The following is a 27,844-nucleotide window of genomic DNA, read 5'->3' on the forward strand; positions in this document are numbered from 1 at the left end:
TCATAACAGAGATCTGCACAGTGACCATTGCACAGTGCGGGGGAAGGCTTCTTAGAGGAGGTAACATTTTGAAAAGACAACATGTACAGCTTACATTAGTACACAACCTCATCGGAGAGAGAAGAAAGGAAGGGAATCCCAGGAGCAGGGGCCATCATGCTCAAAGGTTCCAAGGTATAGCAATGGGCGATGTGTCTGGGGACCTTGGGAGTCGACCAGTGCGGCTGAGCAGAGTGTGCAAAGGTGAGGATGCTAGAAGGCCAGGTGGGGTTTGGGGGCGGGGCAGGGGGTGCCCTTGAAGATGTGGGGTTTGGGGGTGGGGGAGGGGGTGCCCTTGAAGGTGGGGTTTGGGGGTGGGGGAGGGGGTGCCCTTGAAGGTGGGGTTTGGGGGCGGGGGAGGGGGTGCCCTTGAAGGTGGGGTTTGGGGGTGGGGGAGGGGGGTGCCCTTGAAGGTGGGGTTTGGGGGCGGGGGAGGGGGAGCCCTTGAAGTCCATGCCAGGGAGTTTGGGTTGGATCCACCGATAATGACGGCTGGCCCACAGGGCAGTGACGTGAACAACTGGTCCTGTAGATAGGTTGTTCTGGGAGCTCTGTAGACAGGGTGAGACTGGAAGTTGGTGGCCTCATTAAGGGACTAGTGAAACAATAGTGCCCCGACCTGATTAAATCCAGTGAATGGGGGGGAAATGAGAAAGTCACGGCCTGTAGCTTGGGTAGATGCGTCAGTGAGACTCTATTCATAACCAGAGCCCCAAAAAACACATAGAGCCTGTTAAAAGCTCTAATATGTGTTTAAAGAACAAATTAATGAAAGAATGGGTAGACAGGCTGGGTGCAGTGGCTCACACCTGTAATCCCAGTACTTTGGGAGGCTGAGGTGGGTGGATCACCTGAGGTCAGGAGTTCAAGACCAGCCTGGCCAACATGGCGAAACCCTCTCTCTACTAAAAATACAAAAATTAGCCAGGTGTGGTGGTGGGCGCCTGTAATCCCAGCTACTCGGGAGGCTGAGGCAGGAGAATCACTTGAACCTGGGAGGCAGAGGTTTTAGTGAGCCAAGATCGCACCATTGCACCCCAGCCTGGGCGACAAGAGAGAAACTCTGTCTCAAAAAAAAAACAATGAGTAGACAGAGAGGGAAGGAGAAGGAGAGAACAAAGCGGAAGACAAACTGGTGAAGAGTAGGGAAAGGAATCTGGGTTTTTGTTTTGTTTTGTTTTGGTTTTTGGTTTTTTGTTTTGTTTTTTTTTTTTGAGACAGAGTCTCACTCTGTCACCCAGCCTGGAGTGCAGTGGCACGATCTCGGCTCACTATAGCCTCCGTCTCCCAGGTTCAAGCGATTCTCCTGCCTCAGCCTCCCAAGTAGCTCAGATTACAGGCGCCCACCATGCCAGGCTAATTTTTGAATTTTTAGTAGAGACAGGGTCTCACCATGTTGGCCAGGCTGGTCTTGAACTCCTGACCTCAAATGATCCACCCGCCTCGGCCTCCCAAAGTGCTGGGATTACAGGCGTGAGCCACTGCGCCCGGCCACGAGTCTGGTTTTAAACACGTGGAGCTAAAGGTCTCTGGCAAGCAGGGAAAGGACACGACTCATTGACCGATGAGCAGGTGTCCAACACGAAGGCCTCTTGGGAACCCGCTGGGGTTTGGTGGGCGTCACCTTTCTGCATCTTGGGAGAGCTGGTGGGAGGAGCTTTTCCGCAGGTGTCTCTTTCTAGTCTCCGGCAGGGGGCAGCAACAGAAGACGGTTCAGAAGAAAGAACGTGGCTAAGTATGTGCATTTCAAGCCAAAGGATTCTAGAAACTTCTCTCACAGGTATGGAATCCAACCACAGTGCCCACAGGTACGGAATCCAACCACAGTGCCCACTGTGGTGAAGCCACTGCGCTGGTCCAAGAAGAAAGTGACAAACAAAATGACATTGAGCCCAATTCATCCTGAAAGCAGAACCTCGGAGCCGTGTGGTTAAGTTGGAAATTCCACTTTTGGTCCAAGCAAATCTTCTGATGTATCAAGTTTGAGGGTGAGGTTTCATTAAAGGAATTTAAAATAAAAAAGTGAGATCCAGCAAATTTTTTTAAATGATTGTTTTAGTGAAGGGAAAAAAGTTCTTTATCCTTATTCAGGGCGTAATTCCTGCTCCTGGTCCCTGGAGACAACACCCACCCTTGGGCGAATCATTCCTGGGGACGGAGGAGTGAGGGAGGCGTCTCTTTATTTCCTTGTATATAAAATACAAGAATTAAATACCTTGGATTAATAACCAGGGCTGGGGTTTATGATAAGGCTGTGATTGGGACCACATAAAAGGAGAAAACGTCTTAATAAGAACTTCTTTGTGGCCTGTTAGAGCCTTTCTTAGGAAACTAATAAGTTACACTTTTCCTGGAGAGAAAATCTTGGAAATGACCCATTTCCCCAACAGGACATCATTTCCTGTCCATGTGGTCAAGTTAAGAAAGATCGTTTGAACCTAGCTCAGCCAGGCCAGGGAGAAAATCAAAAATAAGTGTTTATTTTTCTGATTAAAGCCAAACAATGAGACTCAAAACAGGCCACAGAAAACCCACAGACTCTTCCAAGTTCGCCTGAGCTGACGCATCCAAGGACATCCACTCATAGGGGAAGAAGAAGAGGGGCTGGCCTTCTCCTAAGGGGGTAGGGCTGGAGATCTGTCAAATTCCTTATCCATATTTAGGAGAGCTTCTTTTCGGTCAGAAGAGTGAGCTGATGGTGAAGGACAGATACTTCCAAGCAGACACTAAGTAGTGCAGTTGCCTTGATAACAGGACAGATGAAAATGGAAGGCCTCCTCCGAAAATCCTACAGCCTGGGCCAGGGCTCCAAGGGGCTGACTGGCTCCTGTGGTTCAAATCTCTGCAAACGTCTGCTTCCCTCCTGCCCCATCTATGGCAGGTAGCTGAGCCCTGGCCCGGGCTCCGGGAGTGCACACTCTCAACAAGCAGATATGAACAGACATGTCCAGAAAGTAGACAGGTGGACAGCCAGTAAGAATATGCAAAGGTGTCATCAAGGAAATGCAAATTAAAATGATTTCACACTGACTAGAATACCAAAAGTAAAACAGACCCACAGTATCAAACCCGGGTGAGGACGTGGAGCAAGTGCGACTCACACACTCCGCTGCCAGGGACGTAAATGGTGCAAACACTTTGTTGTTGTTGTTGTTGTTTGAGACAGGATCTCACTGTTACCCAGGCTGGAGTGCCGTGGTGCCATCTCGGCTCGCTGCAGCACCCCAGGCTCAAGTGATCCTCCAGCTTCCCGGGTAGCTGGGATTACAGACGGGCACCACCACACTCTAAAATTTTCCGTTGAGACGGGGTTTCGCCATGTTGCTCAGGCTAGTCTCAAACTCCCGGGCTCAAGCAATCTGCCTGCCTTGGCCTCCCAAAGTGCTGGGATTACAGGCGTGAGCCACCATGCCTGGTCAGTACAATCACTTTGAAGAAGTGTTTGGTCCATCTTATGAAGGTAAATGTTCATTTACCCAATAATCGACTCAGTATTCTACCGCTCAGTATTCCTACTCATCAGTATTTTTTTAAGTCCATAAAAATGTTTATAACAGCCTTCCCCCACCCCAAACTGACCACAACTCACACACATCCATCATTGGAAGAATGGATACACTGTGACAAGATGCTCGTCCAAGGGGACACTTCTCAGCAATAAGAAGGAACAAACTGATGTATACAAAAACAAGGATAAACCTCACAATCATGCTGAGCAAATGAAGCCAGACACAAAATAACACTGACTGTATGATTCCATTTCCATGAGGGTCTACAGGCGAAACTAAATTACAGTGACAGAAAACCAAAGCGACGAGTGGGAGGGGAGTCACCAGAGAGGCTCAGCAGGGGACTCTGCAGGGAGATGGAAACGTTCTCGGTCTTGTTTGAATAATTGTTCATGTCAGTATAACACCTGTTCAAACACACTGAGCTGGGTCCTTAAGAACCGTGAATTTTATTGTGTTAAATTAAACCTAAAAAAAAAAACTCATACCAAAAAGAAGGAGAAAAAAAATAATTTGTCTTCATCTCATCTAGAGCCAGGTAACTGAGAATTCCAGCGTGAGCACAGGGTGCTGCCTCCTGAGCACCTTCCCACAAGTGACCACCTCCCCTCCCTCCCTCCCTGCCTTTCTCTGCCATGGTTCCCTGTCTCCATGAATGGAACCAACTACCTTCCACCCAGTGTCCCAAAACCAGAAACCTGGGAGTCCTTCCACATGCTTCTCTCTTCCTCATTTCTGCTCAGTCACTTCCTAGACAGCTTCTGAATGAGGCGGAGCCCTCCCCCGTCTCCGCCCCAACTGCTTCAATTGCAGGGGTTTCTTTTGTTTGTTTTGTTTTGTTTTGAGACGGAGTCTCGCTCTGTCGCCCAGGCTGGAGTGCAGTGGCGCAATCTTGGCTCACTGCAAGCTCCGCCTCCCAGGTTCATGCCATTCTCCTGCCTCAGCCTCCCGAGTAGCTGGGACTACAGGCGCCTGCCACCACACCCGGCTAATTTTTTGTATTTTTTTTCTTAGTAGAGACGGAGTTTCACTGTGTTAGCCAGGACGGTCTCGATCTCCTGACCTCGTGATCTGCCCGCCTCGGCCTCCCAAAAGTGCTAGGATTATAGGCGTGAGCCACCGCATCTGGCCTCTGTTTTGTTTTTGAGACGTTGTCTCGCTCTGTCACCCAGGCTGGAGTGCAGTGGCGCGATCTTGGCTCGCTGCAACCTCTGTCTCCCGGGTTCAAGTGATTCTCTTGCCTCAGCTTCCCTAGTAGCTGGAATTATAGGCGCCCGCCACCACACCTGGCTAATTTTTGTATTTTTAGTAGACATGGGGTTTCACCATGTTGGCCAGGCTGGTTTGGAACTCCTGATCTCAGGTGATCGGTTCACTTTGGCCTCCTAAAGCACTGGGATTACAGGCGTGAGCCCCAGTCTCTACTAAAAGATAAAAATAAAACTTGTAGTGGCGTGCACCTGGAGTCCTAGCTACTTGGGGAAGGCTACACCTGGCCAACTTCCTATTTTTAAATGGAAAGAAAAAAACACACACCAGGGCCTTGTTTCCTCTCTCTCCTGCCCATTCCTTCTCTCTCCACAACTCAGGTAACAACAGTGTCAATCAGGCCAGGAGGGGAAAGGCTGGGGGAAGACGATGCTGACTCTCTCTTACTGAATCTTAGTTTCTGAGACATGGAAACACCCTGTTCACAGAGGCCTCTCTTTTCTCCCCCCGCCACACCCCGAGAACTCCCAGCAGAAGCTGTTCACTGGCTGTTGTCAAAGTAGTCTTTGTTCTTGGAGTTGAACCAGCACAGGCCTCAAATTTCCATCCACAGCTCCAAACCCCGCCTACATCACCTCCATGACCTCAGGCTAAGGAAAGAAAGAAGCTGGCCAAAAACATACCAGGCTAAGAAGCCAAAGCTCCTCCCAAGAGAGATGACTCTGGAGGGGACCCTCTGGTCTCCTCTCCATGAAGCCAGGTTGGTGCTGGGAGAGCAGAAATGCCCAGAAAAAAAAGCCCTGAGGAAGGCTCACAGGGCAAGGATTTCAGGGGTCACGGTCCCATCGTGTACAGAAGCCACAGGGCGGGACTTCAGGGGTCACGGCCCCACATTGTACAGAAGTCGGGGGCAGAGTAAAGCCGCAAGATCTAAAGACAGACTTGCAGGCCCAGGCGTAGTGCTCACGCCTGTAAAATCCCAATCAGTGTGAGAGGCCCAGGCAGGCGGATGACCTGAGGTCAGGAGTTTAAGGCCAGCCTGAGCAACATATGCAGCCCCCGTCTCTACTAAAAGATAAAAATAAAACATTGCTGGGCCGGGCGCAGTGGTTCACGCCTGTAATCCCAGCACTTTGGGAGGCCGAGACCGGCGGATCACGAGGTCAGGAGATCGAGACCATCCTGGCTAACATGGTGAAACCCCGTCTCTACTAAAAGTACAAAAAATTAGCCGGGCATGGTGGCAGGCGCCTGTAGTCCCAGCTACTCGGGAGGCTGAGGGAGGAGAATGGCGTGAACCCGGGAGGCGGAGCTTGCAGTGAGCCGAGATCGCGCCACTGCACTCCAGCCTGGGGGACTGACCAAGACTCCAACTCAAAAAATAAATAAACAAATAATAAAACGAAGCTGTGTGTAGTGGCGTGCACCTGGAGTCCTAGCTACTTGGGGGGCTGAGGTGGGAGGATCCCTTGAACCCAGAAGTTTGAGGTGACAGTGAGCTATGACTGCACCACTGCACTCCAGCCTGGGCAACAGAGCAAGACCCTGTCTCTAAAAAATAATAATCACGTGAAAAAACAGAGAGATTCAGGGAACTGTGGATGATGACTGCAGGGCAAGGTCAAAACGAAGCAGAGAAAACCAGGGCTTGCCAAAGCGAGTCAGGGAGGTGTGTCTGGCACTGTCCAGGGGAAGGACGACACTCCAGACACAGAGATTTGATGGCTACAGGAAAAGGGCAGCTGGGCTGGGGACAGGCTGGGATGGATCCTCCTCCATTCTCTCCCCATCCACTCGTATTTCTAGAACACCTTCTGGGCCCTGGTTTGCTTCTCCAGCCACCTAGCAGGGAAGTGGAATCTTGAACCCAAATGTTCAGATATAGAAGAGGGATGGACGATCCCTCGGGAATTGATAAGTTAACCGGAGCTGAAGACGGATCCCAAGTGTCTCAACAGCTCTGGATGTCCCGATAAAACATGTTTCTAGAATGTGAGCGTTTTGAAACATCTGTATTCCAATCACCAATCCAGAATCTTCGGAGCTAAAGAAAGTGTGGGTTTTTCCCCAAAACAAACACTCAGCTGAGGACACAGGAGAATGACCAAGGTGTGCATGAAAGAAGAATCTGGCCTGGGGCATCCTGTGACGAGCGCCATCCCCCTTAGGGGTAAGAGAGACATCTAAGACCAAGCGGAGCTGAGTCAGGCCTCCTGGGTGGGATGATACAGTATGAGAGAGAGGTCCAGGAAAGGGTCTCATTCAGGCTGACATGTCCCACAGTGATCACTCAAGTTTAGGACAGAGACTAATAAGACTCAACAAATGCGGCCGGTCGCAGTGGCTCACGCCTGTAATCCCAGCACTTTGGGAGGCCGAGACGGGCGGATCACGAGGTCAGAAGTTGAGACCAGCCTGGCCAAGAGACCAGTCTGGCCAACACGACGAAACCCCGTCTCTACTAAAAATACAAAAATTAGCCGGGCGTGGTGCAGGCGCCTGTCATCCCAGCTACTTGGGAGGCTGAGGCAGGAGAATCACTTGAACCCGGGAGGTGGACGTTGCAGTGAGCGGAGATCGCACCACTGCACTCCAGCCTGGGCGACAAGAGCAAGACTCCGTCTCAAAAAAAAAAAAAGAAAAAAAAATAAAGTAAAAAGAGTTCAGGATTTCATAGTCCGTCTCCTACGTCTAGTCTTTCATTTCTCATAATCGTTTCTCAGCCAGGAATCATCTCTGGAAGTAAATGGCTGCTTCCTTCTCTTTGCGCACACGCCCCCCTCTGCTTCCTTCTCTTTGCGCACACGCCCCCCTCTGCTTCCTCTTCTTTGCGCACACGCCCCCCTCTGCTTCCTTTTCTTTGCGCACACGCCCCGCTCTGCTTCCTTCTCTTCGCGCACACGCCCCCCTCTGCTTCCTTCTCTTCGCGCACACGCCCCGCTCTGCTTCCTTCTCTTCGCGCACACGCCCCGCTCTGCTTCCTTCTCTTCGCGCACACGCCCCCCTCTGCTTCCTTCTCTTCGCGCACACGCCCCGCTCTGCTTCCTTCTCTTTGCGCACACGCCCCCCTCTGCTTCCTCTTCTTTGCGCACACGCCCCCCTCTGCTTCCTCTTCTTTGCGCACACGCCCCCCTCTGCTTCCTCTTCTTTGCGCACACTCCCCCCTCTGCTTCCTTCTCTTTGCGCACACGCCCCGCTCTGCTTCCTTCTCTTTGCGCACACGCCCCCCTCTGCTTCCTCTTCTTTGCGCACACGCCCCCCTCTGCTTCCTCTTCTTTGCGCACACGCCCCCCTCTGCTTCCTCTTCTTTGCGCACACGCCCCCCTCTGCTTCCTTTTCTTTGCGCACACGCCCCCTCTGCTTTTCTTTGCGCACACGCCCCGCTCTGCTTCCTTCTCTTTGCGCACACGCCCCCCTCTGCTTCCTTCTCTTTGCGCACACGCCCCCCTCTGCTTCCTCTTCTTTGCGCACACGCCCCCCTCTGCTTCCTCTTCTTTGCGCACACGCCCCCCTCTGCTTCCTCTTCTTTGCGCACACGCCCCCCTCTGCTTCCTCTTCTTTGCGCACACGCCCCCCTCTGCTTCCTCTTCTTTGCGCACACGCCCCCCTCTGCTTCCTTTTCTTTGCGCACACGCCCCCTCTGCTTTTCTTTGCGCACACGCCCCGCTCTGCTTCCTTCTCTTTGCGCACACGCCCCCCTCTGCTTCCTTCTCTTTGCGCACACGCCCCCCTCTGCTTCCTCTTCTTTGCGCACACGCCCCCCTCTGCTTCCTTTTCTTTGCGCACACGCTCCCCTCTGAAGAAAGGCTCCGTGTCCACCTGGGGGCTGTGGTACTCGCTTTTAATGCTCCTCAGAAAATTCTAACCAAAGGCTCCAAACGCAGCTCAAAACCCTGGCATGGAACCACACAAAAGGCACAAAGAGGCTGGGGCGAGGAGGCCATCAGAAATTGAAGGCTCTATGTCAGGGTCCACCCCGTTCTGACCACGGGGCCGGGTTCCTCCACCGAAGCAGCTCCCGGGTCCCCAGTGTTAGGCAGAGTGGATTTCAGTCAGGAAAACTACGCAAGAGCATGTTCTTAGAATCTCTCCAACATTATTCTTGGCTCTGCTGACATTGCTTTGGCTTTAAAAAATCAATAAATTAAGCAAGCAGAAGGTTCTCTAACATCCAGGCTGGACTAAAGGGTTTTGCTCTTACTGAGCCAAAGGGAATATTTATTCCAAGAGACGTAACATAGATTCTGCTGGACACCTGACACTTGCTCATGATTCTTCCCTGGGAGGCCAGCAGCGCCCGGAGAGGCTTCGCTCCATCGGAACCAACACTGTTGGCTGGCACGGTGGCTCACCCCAGGAATCCCAGCACTTAGGGAGGCTGAGGCGGGCGGATCACCTGACATCAGGAGTTCCAGACCAGCCTGGCCAACATGGTGAAACCCCATCTCTACTAAAAGTACAAAAATTAGCCAGGTTTGGTGGCACACACCTGTAATCCCAGCTACTAGGGAGGCTGAGGCAGGAGAATCACTTGAGTCCAGGACTTCAAGACCAGTCTGGGCAACATAGCAAGAACCTGACTCTATAAAATAAAATTTAAAAGGCCAGGCAGGGTGGCTCACACCCGTAATCCCAGCACTTTGGAAGGCCAATGCGGGTGGATCACCTGAGGTCAGGAGTTCGAGACCAGCCTGGCCAATGTGGTGAAACCCCGTCTCTACTAAAAATACAAAAATTAGCTGGGCGTGGTGGCAAACACCTGCAATCCCAGCTACTTGGGTGGCTGAGGCGGGAGAATTGCTGGAACCCAGGAGTCGGACGCTGTAGTGAGCTGAGATCACGCCACTACACTCTAGCCTGGGCAACAAGAGGAAAACTCCATCTCAAAAGAAAAAAAAAAAAAAAAAAAGCCAATGTTGCTACCAGAAGTCACAAGGACAAAGGAACAGCTGGGGACCAGAGGAAAACAACAATAACAACAACAAAACTTGTCAGGAGAAAGGACAGAGGGGCTGGAAATAAAGCTCCAAGCGAACAATGCCTTCCAGGGCCCTGGAGGGAAGCTGCTGGGCTGAATGTTTCATTCTAGAAGGTCGATCAAAAGTCTTTCCAATAATCCTGAAACGATATGACATAAAGAACGCATAGAAATAATATTTCTCGGCCGGGCATGGTGGCACACGCCAGTAATCCCAGCACTTTGGGAGGCCGAGGCGGTGGATTGCCTGAGCTCAGGAGTTTAAGACCAGCCTGGCCAACATGGTAAAACCCCATCTCTACTAAAAATACAAAAAATTAGCCAGGCGTGGTGGCACACAGCTGTAGTCCCAGCTACTCGGGAGACTGAGGCAGGAGAATCACTTCAATCCGGGAGGCGGAGCTTGCAGTGAGCCGAGATCGCACCATTGCACTCCAACCTGGGCGACAGAGTGAGACTGTGTCTCAAAAAAAAAAAAGAAAAGAAAGAAAGAAATAATACCTCTCACTACACTGGATGGTTTGAATTCCAACATAAAGCAAAAAGAGGAAGGCTTTGATCTCATTCTGTTGTTTATCCTAACATTTTTGCCTGACAATCTGGATAAAACAAACAAACTTTTATTTTATTTTTTATTTATTTTTTTCAGACCCAGGCTGGAGTGCAGTGGAGCGATCGTGGCTGCAGCTTCAACCTCCTGGGCTCAAGCAACCCTCCCACCTCTGCCTCCCAAGTAGCTGGGACTACAAGACATGCACCACCACCCTTGGCTAATTTTTATATATTTTTTTTCTGTAGAGATGGGGACTCGCCATGTTGTCCAGGCTGGTCTCGAACTCCTGGCCTCAAGCAATCCACCCGCCTCAACCTTCCAAAGTGCTGGGATTACAGGCGTGAGCCACCGCGCCCGGCCTCAGTCTTTTATCTAGCAGGAGCTCCATAAATCCATGCTAGCTGACCGGCCAGTCCTCTCCCAGGCAAGTGGCCACAGCGACGAAGGTTTGGCGGAGGTGCAGTGGGAAGAGGTGTGGACAACGTACAGTCACAAGGCAGCGTCCGATTCAGTGAGCGTGACTGGGGAAGCTGCCGTTCATATGCTCATCACCAAAGTCAAGAATACCTTCTTCTGCACCACATTCTCGGAGATTTTCCAAATCCCGGGCATTTTCAGGCCTTCACTCCCTCCACTAAAACCCCACAGCTTACTCCTCCCGAGTGAAGAGGCCAAGAAAAGAATCCATTTTATTTGTCAGAACTAGCCATAAGGTAAACAAATACAAAGAAAGCGTGTGCTCGCCAATTAAACAGGAATGCAGGCTTCTGGCGGAGACATGACCCCATTTTTCCATTCACTCCATGTCAGTGAACCACCTTCACTGAGCTGGCCCCTATGGCTTGAGGGGGAAAAAAGAGAAAGGCTTTCTACGTGTTTCTACATGCCTTTTCCACCTCCTTTTTCCTAAGAAAAAGGCAGAATTTCATTTGACCCAATTCCCGTTCGATGGAAAAGAAGAACAGAGCGGCAAGGAAGTGGGCTTCAGCGTCACAGAGGCCTGAGTTTAAACCCTTGGATCTATGACAACCCACTAGCCGTGAGGTTCAAAGTAAGTCCACTGGACCTCTCCAAGCCTCAGCTCCCTCATGTGTAAAACAGAGAGGTCTGTAACTGCCACACAGGTACAGCACATGCTCAAGAGTGTTCCTGTCTCCTCAACTTGGGTTCATATGACATGGATGAGGTGCAGGTACCGTACGGGGTAGAGAGAGGGACAGAAGGCAGGATTCAAGGGACTTCTAATGCAATAAAAAGGAAAATCTGTATCTTACAGCAGGACTAAGTTCCACAAGATTAGTTTTAATGTATAATGTTTACTTCTTTGAGGCAGGGCCTCGTGCTGTTAGTCAGGCTGGAGTGCACTGGTGCAAGCACAGCTCACTGCAGCCTTGACCTCCTGGGCTCAAGCGATCCTCCCACCTCAGCCTCCTGAGTAGCTGGGACCACAGGCATGCATCACCACTCCTGGCTAATTTTTAAAATCGTTCTGTAGAGATGGGGTCTCGCTGTGTTGTCCAGTCTGGCAAAGAAATCCTGGGCTCAAAGGATCTGGCCACCTTGGCCCCCCAGAGTCCTGAGATGACAGGCATGAGCCACCATACCTGATCTCAGCAAGGTTTTTTGACTTCAAGAAAACGAGAGTGCTCTTAGGTCTTCAGACAACTGCTATTATCAATCACAGCAAAAAATAAAAAATAAAAATAAATACAGCTGGGATGTGAGAGGACTTTCTAGATGCATTGGAACTTACATAAAGATTGACAGAGGCCAGGCACAGTGGCTCGCACCTTTAATTCCAGCACTTTGGGAGGCCAGGGTAGGTGGATCACCTGAGGTCAGGAGTTCGAGACCAGCCTGACCAACATGGAGAAACCCCGTCTCTACTAAAAATACAAAAATTAGCTGGACATGGTGGCAGGCGCCTGTAATCCCAGCTACCCTGGAGGCTGAGGCAGGAGAATCGCTTGAACCTAGGAGGTAGAGGTTGCTGTGAGCTGAGATCGCTCCACTACACTCCAGCCTGGGGGCAACAAGAGCAAAACTCCGTCTCAAAAAAAAAAGATTGACGGAGCCACTTGAAACATCTGACTCAGAAGAAACAGGAACCAGCAGAACGCTGGGGGTTCTAAGCCTTATAGCACAAAGAGAAAGACACTAAGGTTTGTGGTTAACAGATGGATTGTGGTCAGGAAACAGGTTCAAATCTCATCTCTACCACCTGCCAGCTATGTGACACTTGCCTTCTCAGGAGGATTAAGTGAGAAGATAGAGCAGAAAGCCCAGCGCCTGCACATGCCATGTGCTTCAGTGATGAAGTTACTGTTGTTGCAACATACTGAAAAGCTCTAAGCCCCGATACCTGTAGTGATTCTGCATCGGAGGCAAAAAGACCACAGGAAGGTAGAAATGAATGAGAAATGCAGAGAGATTGGCCAGGTGCGGAGGCTCACGCCTTTCATCCCAGCACTTTGAGAGGCCAAAGCGGGTGGATCGCCTGAGGTCAGGAGTTCAAGACCAGCCCGGCCAACATGGCAAAACCCTGTCTCCACTAAAATACAAAAATTAGCCTGGTGGTGGTGTGTGCCTGTAATCCCAGCTAGGAGAATCGCTTGAACCTGGGAGGCGGAGGTTGCAGTGAGCCGAGACTGCACCACTGCACTGCAGCCTAAGCAACAGAGCAAGACTGTGAAAGAAAAAGAAAAGAAAAAAAGAAAGGAAGAAAGAAAGAAGAAAGAAAGAAAGAAAGAAAGAAAGAAAGAAAGAAAGAAAGAAAGAAAGAAAGAAAGAAAGAAAGAAAGAAAGAAAGAAGGAAGGAAGGAAGGAAGGAAGGAAGGAAGGAAGGAAGGAGGAAAGAAAGAGAAAGAAGAGAAAAGAAATGCAGACAGATTAATTCTTGGCTGTTGCAGAATGCAAAATGAGGAATGACACCTGGGTTTCAAGTCTAAGGCTGTGGGTATTTCGGAGCCTGGTGAAAAGCAAAGCACTGCCACATTTTCCCTTCACTCCCTGACCTGCAGTAGATCACGTACCCCCACTCACAAAGAGCACACGCCCAGTGCCCCATCCCTCTCACTAGGATAAGAAAGACACCCAAAACCCAAGGTCCAAACTTAGGAAGAAACTGAATTCAACACAACAAAAGTCAACACCTCATGTGTAAAGGATGTCAATTAAACAGTGTCAAGCATGCCAGCGTGAACTCAGTGTCCGGACCTACTCGTTATGAAATAAACTTAAGAACAAATCCCATCTAAGAACAGGAAAAAAACCAGCAGCTCTCATGCACATCAAATGCTGTTCTCAATGATCCTTTTCCCTCTGAATGTCACAAAGCACCAGCAGGTGGGAGATAATTAAAGTTTGAATAAAATTTGTTTTATATGCCTCAGTTGGAACACTTTTGTTCTGCAAAGCTTTTCCTGCTCCAGCTCAAAGATGTACCCACAAAGAAAGATATTTTTCTTTTCTTTTTTTTTTTTTTGAGACGGACTCTCGCTCTGTCACCCAGGCTGGAGTGCAGTGGCACGATCCCGATTCACTGCAAGCTCCGCCTCCCGGGTTCACGCCATTCTCCTGCCTCAGCCTCCCAAGTAGCTGGAACTACAGGCGCCCACCACCACACCTGGCTAATTTTTTTGTATTTTTTTTTTTTTTTAGTAGAGATGGGGTTTCACTGTGTTAGCCAAGATGGTCCCGATCTCCTGACCTTGTGATCCACCCGCCTCGGCCTCTCAAAGTGCTGGGATTACAGGTGTGAGCCACTGCGCCCGGCCAGAAAGAGTTTTTTCTTTTTTTTTTGAGACAGAGTCTCGCTCGTCTCCCAGGCTGGAGTGCAGTGGCGTGATCTCGGCTCACTGCAAGCTCCGCCTCCCGGGTTCACACCATTCTCCTGCCTCAGCCTCCCGAGTAGCTGGGACTACAGGCGCCCACCACCACGCCCCGCTAATTTTTTTGTGTTTTTAGTAGAGACGGGGTTTCACCGTGTTAGCCAGGATGGTCTCGATCTCCTGACCTTGTGATCCACCCGCCTCGGCCTCTCAAAGTGCTGGGATTAAAGGCATGAGCCACCGCACCTAGCCAAGAGTTTTTTCAAAATAATATTTTTCTGCATTTTTCTGGTTACATCTGGGGTTTTATGACTTCAGACAGATAAGGGTGGAGGAGGTAATTTATGAAAAGAAACATCTCCCTTGATCCATATTTACATTCCATAAGGGAGTGAGTTTGGCTTTTGGATTCCCCTCCCAGGCCTATCAGGGGAATAGAATCCTTGCTCCTATTTGATGAGATTTATGGGGCAATGAGGTCTGTGGGGCTGATGCTACACCACCTGCTTCACGAATACGGCCCCTCCATTTGCAAAGTGCTGACTTGGAACATTTGTATTTTTCCCTTACAAATCTGTCTGTCTGTCTGTCTGTCCGTCCGTCCATCCGTCCGTCCGTCCATCCATCTCACTCTGTTGCCCAGGCTGTCACGCAGTGGCACGATCACAGCTCACTGCAGCCTTGACATCCTGAGCTCAGGCGATCCTCCTCAGCCTCCCGAATGGCTGGGACCACAGCTGTGTGCCACCATGCCCAGCTAATTTTTTGTAGAAATGAGGTCTCATCATATTGCTGAGGCTGGTCTCAAACTCCTGAGCTCAAGCGATCCTCCCACCTTGGCCTCCCAAAGTGCTGGGATTATTACAGGCAGTGAGCCACTGCGCCCAGCCTAAATCTCTCATGTTTATAAGCAGTCATCTGATGGCTTTCCATCCCATTCACACACATTTAGCATCCATATCTGCCTTTAATAAAAGGTCATAATACAGCCCTAGCATCACAAAAGCTAACCAGAGAACACTGAGGATATCAGCTCATGAAGATACTCTGTCTACAATGAGACTAGGACAACTGTCTTCCTTTTCAGAAAAGGAAACTGAGGCAGTGAGAGGCTACGATGCTTCAACACGGGGGACCTCAACCCAAGACTTGCGATTTTAGTTCCATCACAGATGCATCAGAGACTGCATTTAGTTGGGGAGTAACCTCAGCTAACCTCACCATGCACAGCCCAACAGGGAACCTAAGTTAACCCCACCATGCACAACCCAACAGGGAACCTAAGCTAACCCCACCATGCACAGCCCAACAGGGAACCTACGCTAACCCCACCATGCACAATCCAACAGGGAACCTAAGCTAACCCCACCATGCACAGCCCAACAGGGAACCTAAGCTAACCTCACCATGCACAGCCCAACAGGGAACCTAAGCTAACCCCACCATGCACAGCCTAACAAGGAACTAAGCTAACCCCACCATGCACAACCCAACAGGGAACCTAAGCTAACCCCACCATGCACAGCCCAACAGGGAACCTACACTAACCCCACCATGCACAACCCAACAGGGAACCTAAGCTAACCCCACCATGCACAGCCCAACAGGGAACCTACACTAACCCCACCATGCACAACCCAACAGGGAACCTAAGCTAACCCCACCATGCACAGCCCAACAGGGAACCTAAGCTAACCCCACCATGCACAACCCAACAGGGAACCTAAGCTAACCTCACCATGCACAACCCAACAGGGAACCTAAGCTAACCTCACCATGTACAACCCAACAGGGAACCTAAGCTAACCTCACCATGTACAACCCAACAGGGAACCTAAGCTAACCCCACTATGCACAACCCAACAGGGAACCTAAGCTAACCTCACCATGCACAACCCAACAGGGAACCTAAGCTAACCTCACCATGTACAACCCAACAGGGAACCTAAGCTAACCTCACCATGCACAACCCAACAGGGAACCTAAGCTAACCTCACCATGCACAACCCAACAGGGAACCTAAGCTAACCCCACCATGCACAACCCAACAGGGAACCTAAGCTAACCCCACCATGTACAACCCAACAGGGAACCTAAGCTAACCTCACCATGTACAACCCAACAGGGAACCTAAGCTAACCTCACCATGCACAACCCAACAGGGAACCTAAGCTAACCCCACCATGCACAACCCAACAGGGAACCTAAGCTAACCCCACCATGTACAACCCAACAGGGAACCTAAGCTAACCTCACCATGCACAACCCAACAGGGAACCTAAGCTAACCCCACCATGCACAACCCAACAAGGAACTAAGCTAACCCCACCATGCACAGCCTAACAAGGAACCTAAGCTAACCTCACCATGCACAGCCCAACAGGGAACCTAAGCTAACCCCACCATGCACAGCCTAACAAGGAACCTAAGCTAACCTCACCATGCACAACTCAAGAGGGAACCTAAGCTAACCCCACCATGCACAGCCTAACAAGGAACCTAAGCTAACCCCACCATGCACAGCCCAACAGGGAACCTACACTAACCCCACCATGCACAACCCAACAGGGAACCTACGCTAACTCCACCATGCACAACCCAACAGGGAACCTACGCTAACCCCACCATGCACAGCCTAACAAGGAACTAAGCTAACCCCACCATGAACAACCCAACAGGGAACCTAAGCTAACCCCACCATGCACAACCCAACAGGGAACCTAAGCTAACCCCACTATGCACAACCCAACAGGGAACCTAAGCTAACCCCACCATGTACAACCCAACAGGGAACCTAAGCTAACCCCACCATGCACAACCCAACAGGGAACCTAAGCTAACCCCACCATGCACAGCCTAACAAGGAACTAAGCTAACCCCACCATGCACAACCCAACAGGGAACCTACACTAACCCCACCATGCACAGCCCAACAGGGAACCTACACTAACCCCACCATGCACAACCCAACAGGGAACCTAAGCTAACCCCACCATGCACAGCCCAACAGGGAACCTACACTAACCCCACCATGCACAACCCAACAGGGAACCTAAGCTAACCCCACCATGCACAGCCCAACAGGGAACCTAAGCTAACCCCACCATGCACAACCCAACAGGGAACCTAAGCTAACCTCACCATGCACAACCCAACAAGGAACTAAGCTAACCCCACCATGCACAACCCAACAGGGAACCTAACCCTAACCCCACCATGCACAACCCAACAAGGAACTAAGCTAACCCCACCATGCACAACCCAACAGGGAACCTAAGCTAACCCCACCATGCACAGCCCAACAGGGAACCTACGCTAACCCCACCATGCACAACCCAACAGGGAACCTAAGCTAACCCCATCATGCACAGCCCAACAGGGAACCTAAGCTAACCCCACCATGCACAACCCAACAGGGAACCTAAGCTAACCTCACCATGCACAGCCCAACAGGGAACCTAAGCTAACCCCACCATGTACAACCCAACAGGGAACCTAAGCTAACCCCACCATGCACAACCCAACAGGGAACCTAAGCTAACCCCATCATGCACAGCCCAACAGGGAACCTAAGCTAACCCCACCATGCACAACCCAACAGGGAACCTAAGCTAACCTCACCATGCACAGCCCAACAGGGAACCTAAGCTAACCCCACCATGTACAACCCAACAGGGAACCTAAGCTAACCCCACCATGCACAACCCAACAGGGAACCTAAGCTAACCTCACCATGCACAGCCCAACAGGGAACCTACACTAACCCCCCCATGCACAACCCAACAGGGAACCTAAGCTAACCCCACCATGCACAGCCCAACAGGGAACCTAAGCTAACCCCACCATGCACAACCCAACAGGGAACCTAAGCTAACCTCACCATGCACAACCCAACAAGGAACTAAGCTAACCCCACCATGCACAACCCAACAGGGAACCTAAGCTAACCTCACCATGCACAGCCCAACAGGGAACCTAAGCTAACCCCACCATGTACAACCCAACAGGGAACCTAAGCTAACCCCACTATGTACAACCCAACAGGGAACCTAAGCTAACCCCACCATGTACAACCCAACAGGGAACCTAAGCTAACCCCACCATGCACAACCCAACAGGGAACCTAAGCTAACCTCACCATGCACAGCCCAACAGGGAACCTAAGCTAACCCCATCATGTACAACCCAACAGGGAACCTAAGCTAACCCCACCATGCACAGCCTAACAAGGAACTAAGCTAACTCCACTATGCACAACCAAACAGGGAACCTAAGCTAACCCCACCATGCACAGCCTAACAAGGAACTAAGCTAACTCCACTATGCACAACCAAACAGGGAACCTAAGCTAACCCCACCATGCACAGCCTAACAAGGAACTAAGCTAACCCCACCATGTACAACCCAACAGGGAACCTAAGCTAACCCCACCATGCACAGCCTAACAAGGAACTAAGCTAACCCCACTATGCACAACCCAACAGCGAACCTAAGCTAACCCCACCATGTACAGCCCAACAATTAGAACTTAGGGCATTTTAATTGGACTCAAACCTCAGGGTTTGAATTTAAGAAGGTAAGAGTTACAGGAATGTGTGTAGGGATTATGGCTGGAATGCTGCCTCTCACTTACAGTTGACCCTCTTCTCAGGACTCTCCAAATCCACCTGGTGCCTCTCTTCTGCCCCTGCACAGCCAGGCCACCCCTCATCCAAACACCAGGTTTCCAACACTGGAGCCTCACAAGCTCATCCCCACCCACAAAACACTCACAAATGCACCTGGCAAGTCAGTGTCTGTATAGCAGGTCTCACAGTCTCAGCACTGCTGACACTTTGCTGGGAAGGGGCGGGGCGGGGGGGGCTGTTCCGCACATTGCAGAATGTTCATCGGTGTCCCAGGAAATGCCAGTAATGCCCGCTTAGTGACAATCGAAAATGGTGCCAGAAGCCCAGGAGACTTTGAGAGCAGTGAAACGATTCTATCTGATCTCATCCTGGTGGATGCATGTCATTCATTATGCATTCTCAAAACCAACAGTGTCCAACACAAACAATAAATCCTAAGGTAAGCTGTGAACTTCAGTTAGTAACAATGTATCCACACCAGCCCCTCAGTTGTAACAAATGTAGCACACCAATGCAAGATGGTAACAACAGCAGGAATACCTGCAGGGCAAGGGAGGGGTAGTTGTGAACTCTGTACTTTCTGCTCAGTTTTTCTGAAAACCTAAAACTGTTCTATGAAACAGTCTACCAATTAAAAATTTAAAGTCTCCACACATTTGCCTATGTCCCTAAAGGGCAAAGATGTTCCACTTGGCCGCTGCGGACGGGAGAACACGCCTACGCAGGCCAAGTCTCCAGCAGGGCAATGCTCTCGTTACTTTCACGAGTCAATCAGTGCAGTTGTATCAGGCCACGTTCCTGGATGGAGACTGGAAAAGGTGAGCTTTCTGAGTGTGCGTGGGTTGTGGAGACTCCTCTGGGGGATTATCTTTTTAGGGGAGAAAGCATGGAGCCCAGTCTCAGGAAACCCTAGGCAGAGGCTGGAGAGAGGGGCCTAATTCTCTGGTCCCAGCTTCAAAGACAGCACCTTGGTTGCTATATTCAGTCTAGTGAGAATGCCCTCCTTGGTTTTCCCTTTTTCAAAAATTATCTCCATCGCTCAGTAGCCTGAGATAAGAAATGGAAAGAAGACTTGGCCTTCAAAAAAGCCAGAAGAAGCATCTCAACGCCCGGGGAGCCAGAGGAAGCATCTCAACCCCCGGAAGCCAGAGGAAGCATCTCAACACCCCGGAAGCCAGAGGAAGCATCTCAACCCCTGGAAGCCAGAGGAAGCATCTCAACGCCCTGGAGCCAGAGGAAGCATCTCAACACCCCGGAAGCCAGAGGAAGCATCTCAACGCCCGGGAGGCAGAGGAAGCATCTCAACACCCCGGAAGCCAGAGGAAGCATCTCAACCCCCGCGAAGCCAGAGGAAGCATCTCAACACCCCGGAAGCCAGAGGAAGCATCTCAACACCCCAGAAGCCAGAGGAAGCATCTCAACCCCTGGAAGCCAGAGGAAGCATCTCAACACCCCGGAAGCCAGAGGAAGCATCTCAACCCCCGCGAAGCCAGAGGAAGCATCTCAACGCCCTGGAGCCAGAGGAAGCATCTCAACCCCCAGAAGCCAGAGGAAGCATCTCAACCCCCAGAAGCCAGAGGAAGCATCTCAACGCCCCAGAAGTCAGAGGAAGCATCTCAACCCCTAGAAGCCAGAGGAAGCATCTCAACCCCTAGAAGCCAGAGGAAGCATCTCAACCCCCGGAAGCCAGAGGAAGCATCTCAACACCTGGAAGCCAGAGGAAGCATCTCAACACCCCGGAAGCCAGAGGAAGCATCTCAACCCCCTCGAAGCCAGAGGAAGCATCTCAACCCCTGGAGCCAGAGGAAGCATCTCAATGCCCCAGAAGCCAGAGAAAGCATCTCAACGCCCCGGAAGCCAGAGGAAGCATCTCAACAACCGGAACCTTGGGGTCCTGCCGGGGGCAGCTTCTGCAGCTCTGCCGCTGGTGTCTGTAGGGATGGGCAGAGACATGACGGAGGGGCCCCAAGAAGACGGTCCCCAGCTTTGCTAAACTGGCTGCTAAAATACCCCCTTCCATCTGAATACATAATTGAGATGTGACTGCATCAACTTTAAATCCACTTGGCTTCAGCCATTTGCACGGCTGAAACGTGGGCACACCCAGGTCCCCGCTGGCTGCCTTCAGGATTTCCCTGGAATCCTGGCTCTCCCTGATTGCCTTTCTCTCTCATCCTTTCCTTTCAGGTGATCTGCCTGCCCCGGACTCCCAAAGTGCTGGGATGACAGGCGTGAGCCACCACGCCCGGCCCACCCCTTCCCTTGATAGTTCATCTTCTCTAATGGAGAGATAAAGAAAAGAGGGTACCCAAAGAAGCAAAAAAATGAGAGATGGTCAAACATAAACCACCACGGGGACTGCTGCCACGACACAGCTAGGTACGGGGACAAACAGAATTCGGCAACCTTCTAAAGCTGCTACAATAATACTTTCCGGTTTAAAAAGACCTAACGTGGCCGGGCATGGTGGCTCACGCCTGTAACCCCAGCACTTTGGGAGGCCAAGGTGGGCAGATCACAAGGTCAGGAGATCGAGACTGGCTAACACGGTGAAACCCCGTCTCTACTAAAAATACAAAAAAACAATTAGCCGGGCGTGGTGGCGGGCACCTGTAGTCTCAGCTACTAGGGAGGCTGAGGCAGGAGAATGGCATGAACCTGGGAGGCCGAGGTTGCAGTGAGCCGAGATCGCACCACTGCACTATAGCCTGGGTGACAGAGCGAGACTCCGTCTCAAAAAAAAAAAAAAAAAAAAACCTAATCTTTCCCAACATCATTAATTCTTCTCAACAATGTAATATCTTCCAAGGTGAATCTTTCAGTAAAATGGGCTTTACAAACTGTTGATGGGCTGGGGGCAGTGGCTCACACCTGTAATCCCAATGCTTTGGGAGGCTGAGGTGGGGAGGATTGTTTGAGGCCAAGAGTTCAAGACCAGCCTGGGCAACAGAGCAAGACTATCTCTACAAAAAAATAGGCTGGGCACGGTGGCTTATGCCTGTAATCCCAGTACTTTGGGAGGCTGAGGCAGGCGGATCACGTGAGGTTGGGAGTTCGAGACCAGCCTGACCAACATGGAGAAACCCCGTCCCTACTAAAAATACAAAAAATTAGCCGGGCGTGGTGGCGCATACCTGTAATCCCAGCTACTCTGGGAGGCTGAGGCAGGAGAATCACTTGAACCCAGGAGGCAGAGGTTGCGGTGAGCCGAGATTGTGCCATTGCACTCCAGCCTGGGCAACAAAAGCAAAACTCCATCTCAAAAAAAAAAAAAAAAAAAATTAAATAAGCAAGGCATGGTGGTGTGTGCCTGTAGTCCTAACTACTTGGGAGGCTGAGGTGGATTATTTGAGCACAGGAGTTTGAGGTTACAGTGAGCTGTGATCATGCCACAGCACTCCAGCCTGGGCAACACAGCAGACCCTATGTCTAAAACACAAGAATAAAAAAAAAAAGAAGTAGAACTATTCCCATACCTCTCCGTGTTCATGGGAGGATTAAGCTGGCTCATGCATATATAGCACTTAACATGTTGCCTCAAACACCGTACAAACTTACCAGACGTTTTTAACTATTGTCTTTGTGTTTCAACTTTGCTTTAAACTAAAATATAAACATTTATTAAACTATCCAGTTCTCCCACTTCTCATCTTACTAACCCCAGCCCAGGGAAGTTTTTGTGGAATTGACAAGATGACATCTGTTTTTACAGAGAGTTGTTTCTGCTAATAGAACCTTCTCCTCGACTTCAAAGCTTCCCTAGATTCTCTACAATAGACATTTGAACCTCTGCAGATCTCGAAGATGCTAAAATGGGCCACGCAGTCCCGACCACCCGCCTCTGGCCACTCAACAAACTCACCCTATTTCTCAGTTCCTGCATATCACACACAATATTCTTCTTCTTTTTTTCCCAAGCCAGTCCCCTCCTAGGCCTGTTGCAATGACGCCTCTCCTAGGAAACCTGTGGCAGACACAGGGACTCTGTAATGGAAACTCCGGCGTGCCTAACAATAGCGCCACTGTCACACACGCGTGAGCTTTCACGACAGCCAGGGACTGGCAACCCACAGCTGCCGCGCCCAAGAAAATTATTTCCCGTGGGAGAAAGAAAACTACGTTCAGCTCCTGGCAGGTCCCAGGCAAGTCCCAGACAGGTTCGCAGGGAGGCAAATGCTCTGTCCTGGGAAAGGGAGGCAGAGGTAAGGGCTGTTCCCGCCCTCCAGTGACCCCGATGGGAAAGGCAGCTGCGTGGGCATCAAAATGACAGCAGAGACGCGTGGCTTTTTCCCAGCGTCACTGAAACGAAGCAAGCGTGGGCTGCCCCACATTGTTTACAGCACAATCAATTAGCAAGATGGATCTCATGATTAATAGAAAACTCAATTTCTTCTTGAAAGCACATTCTAGGGTGGGGTGCATCCTTATCACATCAGTCAGATGTCAAAAGGCAATCACGTAAATTGAATAAGGGAAGGAAAATGCCGGGCGGCCTCATTCACGTCCGGCATGTTCCGCTATTATTGAAAGGAAATTGAGAAATTACAGACAGTGCTGCCTATTAGCTTCACAATGCCCCGTCCTAGGGCAATCCGCAAAGATTTCCTCACTGTGCTGTCAACTCTGTGTTAAATGAATTCTCGGTCCAGCATTTTTTTTTCTTTTTTGAAATGGAGTCTCGCTCTGCTGCCCAGGCTGGAGTGCAGTGGCATGATCTCGGCTCATTGCAACCTCTGCCTCCCAGGTTCAAGCAATTCTCCTGCCTCAGCCTCCCAAGTAGCTGGGACTACAGGTGCCCGCCACCACGCGTGGCTACTTTTTCTATTTTTTTCTTAGTAGAGATGGGGTTTCACTATGTTGGCCAGGCTGGTCTCGAACTCCTCACCTCAGGTGATCCGCCCACCTCAGCCTCCCAAAGTGCTGGGATGACAGGTGTGAACCCCTGCTCCCGGCCAGTTCTGATTATTTAAGGATAACTTGATATTGTGCACTTCAAAGTTCTCCATGGATTGAGCTGGTCAAGCAATGCTTAATTTTCAAGTAACTACCCACCTACCGCTGTGCCTTTCCTCCCCACAGCCATTCATCTTTGTTCCTGTGTTCATTGGGCTCAGGGTTTCTCAACGTCAGCACTAGGCGGCTGGATGGTGTCTCCCTGGTCGAGGGCTGGTCCATGCATTCCAGGATGTCCAGCAGCACTCCTGGTGTCTACCATCCCCCCAAGGCTGGACAAACATCCCTCGGGAAAAACTGCCCCAGTTGAGAACCACTGTCCTAGTTCCGTGCATTCTGCTCTCCTGGGACACAGCCCTCTTCAGCTCCCCTGCCTGGACCACCTTTGATCCCATCTTTACCTACTAACTCCTACTCTGCCGTCAGGAGCTTGTCCGGACACCACCTCCTCTGAGAAACTACTCTGAGGCCAGGCGCAGTGCCTCACCCCTGTGATCCCAGCACTTCGGGAGGCCAAGGTGGGAGGATCACTTGAGGCCAGGAGTTCAAGACCAGGCTGGGGAAGATGGAGAAATTTCATCTTTACAAAAAATACAAAAATTAGCCAGGGCAGTAGGGCACACCTGCAGTTCCAAGCTGAGGTGGGAGGATTGCTTGAAACCGGGAGGTTGAGGCTGCAGCGAGCCACAAGGACACCACTGCACTCCAGCCTGGGTGACAAAACAGACTGTCTCAAAAAAAACAAAAACAAAACAAAATAAGAGTCATTTCTTCCTATCTCCTCCCTGCAAAGAAGGACAGGGCTGGGATTCAGCCTCTGTGCACACTTTTTTTTTTTTTTTTTTTTTTTTTGAGACAGAGTCTTGTTCTGTCGCCCAGGCTGGAGTGCAAGGGCATGATCTCGGCTCACTGCAACCTCTGCCTCCTGGGTTCAAGTGATTCTCCTGCCTCAGCCTCCTGAATAGCTGGGATTACAGGTGCCCACCACCAAGCCCGGCTAATTTTTGTATTTTTAGTAGAGATGGGGTTTCACCATGTTGGTCAGGCTCATCTTGAACTCCTGACCTCAGGTGATCCGCCCACCTCGGCCTCCCAAAGTGCTGGGATTACAGGCGTGAGCCACAGCGCCCGGCCTGTGGATGCTTTTCTTACAGCACCTTTTATATTAATAGTACTATAACTGTCCCCTTACTTTGCTTAATACTCCATCAATCCATCCATTAATTCAACAAACATTGATGTGCTGGGTACAAAAAATAAGACCCTGAGAGAGACACCTGGATGCCTGCTCTCCTGGGCTCATATTCTCATGAGGGAGGACGATCAATAAGCAACAATAAACAAGAAAATGGCAGGTGTTAGTGAGAGCTGCGAAGAAGATACAGCTTGCTTCTCTCTCCTGCAAGGAGGCTTAGCTCCTTGAGGGCAAAGACTGATTCACTCAGGATTATATCTTTAGGAATTAACACTCAGCCTTAAAAACAAAACCACAGATTCCGCACTTTCCTCCTTTCTCTCCTCTCTGTTACGGAGATTTAGGTACAGGGTTTCTTTTCCTGGGAGACAATAAAATAAGCTTCCTGCAGGGAAGGTCTTGCCCAGTTGATAAATTTTACAAGCTGGGGGTGGTGGTGCATGCCTGTAGTCCCAGCTACTAGGGAGGATGAGGCAGGAAGATCGCCTGAGCCCAGGAGTTCGAGGCTGCAGTGAGCTATGATCATGTCATTGCACCCCAGCCTGAGTGACAGAGCGACACCCTGTCTCTAAATTATTTTTACAAAGGAAATCAAAGAGCTTTTGTTAAAGTAAATGATATCCTCAAGCTATAGAGTTTAACACTAAAACTTTTCTGAGGGCCGGGCGCGGTGGCTCCTGCCTGTAATCCCAGCACTTTGGGAGGCTGAGGCGGGCAGATCAACTGAGGTCAGGAGATACCTGAGCAACATGCAGAAACCCCGTCTCTACTAAAAATACAAAATTAGCCAGGTGTGGTGGCGAGCACCTATAATCCCAACTACTCGGGAGGCTGAGGCAGGAGAATCGCTTGAACCCGGGAGGCGGAGGTTGCAGTGAGCTGAGATTGCACCATTGCACTCCAGCCTGGGCAACAAGAGTGAAACTCCGTCTCAAAAAAACAACAACAACAACAAAAAAACCCACAAATTTTCTGAAGATATAGCCAAAAAGCTTATGAAGAGAGACAGCATTTTATAGATGGAGAAATGGAGAGGCCTGGAAATGGTGACCTGCCCAAGGCCACAACACCAGGAACCTGGAGCTGACCATCTGGCTTCAGAGCCCACTCTCTTCCCCACCAGATTCCCAGCTCTTGCAGGAACAGAGAGGCACGAGGCAGGTACAAACGTCAGGAGGAAATCTCTTTCCTCTCAGGAGGCTGTTGGCAAACCATGGCATCAGGATTCTCCCTGGGTGGGAAGGGAGGGTGGTGAGTTTATTCACAAGCAAAATGAATCTGCCGGTTCAAGGATAAGAAACATGAATGATACTAGTTTTTCAAATTCTTACCACTAGGACTGGCCCTAAACTTTAGCACTTTACTAGAAAGCCAAAAACCACTCAAAAGCTAACATCTACAGAGAAGACGGCCAAAAAAAAAGTATCTTTTTTTCTCTTCATGGAAAGAAAGTTTTCTAATATTTAAAAGCTCAGGATTATTCTGCAGAGACGTTAAAAATGACCCAATCTGCAGGGCTGGAAGCATCTTCTGGGAGGCAGGGGAGTTTTGAGAGAAAACTGTGGGCTTTATGAAAAGATAGATCTGCATTCTTTTTTTTTTTTTTTTTTTTTTTTTTTGATGGAGTTTAGCTCTTTCTGCCCAGCCTGGAGTGCAATGGCACGATCTTGGTTCACTGCAAACTCCACCTCCCAGGTTCAAGCGATTCTCATGCCTCAGCCTCCCGAGTAGCTGCAATTGCAGGCATCCGCCACCACGCCCGGCTAATTTTTGTATTTTTAGTAGAGATGGGGTTTCACCATGTTGGCCAGGATGGTCTCGATCTCCTGACCTCAGTTGATCTGCCCGCCTTGGCCTCCCAAAGTGCTGGGATTACAGGCGTGAGCCACTGGGCCCGGCCAGATAGATGTGCATTCTCATTTGCATCCGGTAAACCCCTCTGAGCCTCGACGTCACCCTCTACAACATGCAGGGATCTGTGGGGGGAGATGATCTCCACATGAAACAGAGTAACAGTATCTGGCATAAAGGCAGATATTCAATCAACGCTAGCTCCTTTCCTCTCCGCGGTTTATTCCAGGGAAAAACTCTGGCCTGGGAAACAGCAGACCTGGTCCAATTCCCGGCTCTGCCCAGATCCCAAGTGACTCAAATGCTTCAGCTGCCCTGACTCTGCTTCCTCGTTACTAAAATGAAAAGCACGGGATTCAAGGACACCTCCCCTGTGAAAACCAGGGCAATGAATTCAAACAAAGCACATTAACTAAATCTAAATCTAAATCGATGGCATTTTGTCCCATAAACACTCAGCCTGAAAGTCTCCCCCTCAGCTTGCTGTTTTTGTTTTGTTTTTTGGACATGGGCTATTGCTCTGTCGCCCAAGCTGCAGTGCAGTGGCGCAATCTCAGCTCACTGCAACCTCTGCCTACTGGGTTTAAGTGATTCTCCTGCCTCAGCCTCCTGAGTAGTTGGGATTACAGGCACTCACCACCATGCCCAGCTAATTTTTATATTTTCAGTAGAGACGGGGTTTTGCCATGTTGGCCAGGCTGGTCTCGAACTCCTGACCTTAGGTGATCCACCTGCCTCAGCCTCCCGAAGTGCTGGGATTGCAGGTGTGAGCCACTGCACCCGGCCTTAGCTTGCTGTTTAAACATGGTCTCATGCAGAGCCATCTGCCTGTGAGCTGGACAGCGACACGGTCCAGGGTTCCAGCCCTCCAGGGTCATCTCCCAAAAATACCCTCGGGTGTTTGTCCCAGCTGGTGAGTCATGACTGAACCTGATACCAGGGAACAATGTTGCTGCTATCAGGGCATCTCTCATCAGTTTCATTATTCACTGCTCCCGCTCGCACGACGGACCCATGTCCACAGTCCATTCCAGACATAAGCCAACACTCGCTCTGGCGTTCTTAGAAACCATTCAGGTAACAGAAAAAACTTTTTAAC

At 50.4% G+C, this 27,844-nt stretch overlaps 1 protein-coding gene across 2 annotated transcripts in view; it reads right to left on the bottom strand.

The window, feature by feature from the left end:
- Positions 1-27,844, bottom strand: part of NXN (nucleoredoxin) — a 181,814-nt gene that overhangs the window by 83,842 nt on the left and 70,128 nt on the right. Inside the window, exon 1 of one of the 2 annotated variants that reach the window (XM_054535333.1) lies at positions 1,664-2,045. The exons of the other annotated variant lie outside the window; for it this stretch is intronic. The gene's annotated coding sequence lies outside the window, so the exon portion shown is untranslated. Of the gene's footprint in view, positions 1-1,663; positions 2,046-27,844 lie in introns of those variants that run through there. 2 annotated transcript variants of the gene reach the window in all.

This window comes from Pongo abelii, chromosome 19, assembly GCF_028885655.2.
Source record: "Pongo abelii isolate AG06213 chromosome 19, NHGRI_mPonAbe1-v2.0_pri, whole genome shotgun sequence".
Taxonomy (NCBI): domain Eukaryota; kingdom Metazoa; phylum Chordata; class Mammalia; order Primates; family Hominidae; genus Pongo; species Pongo abelii.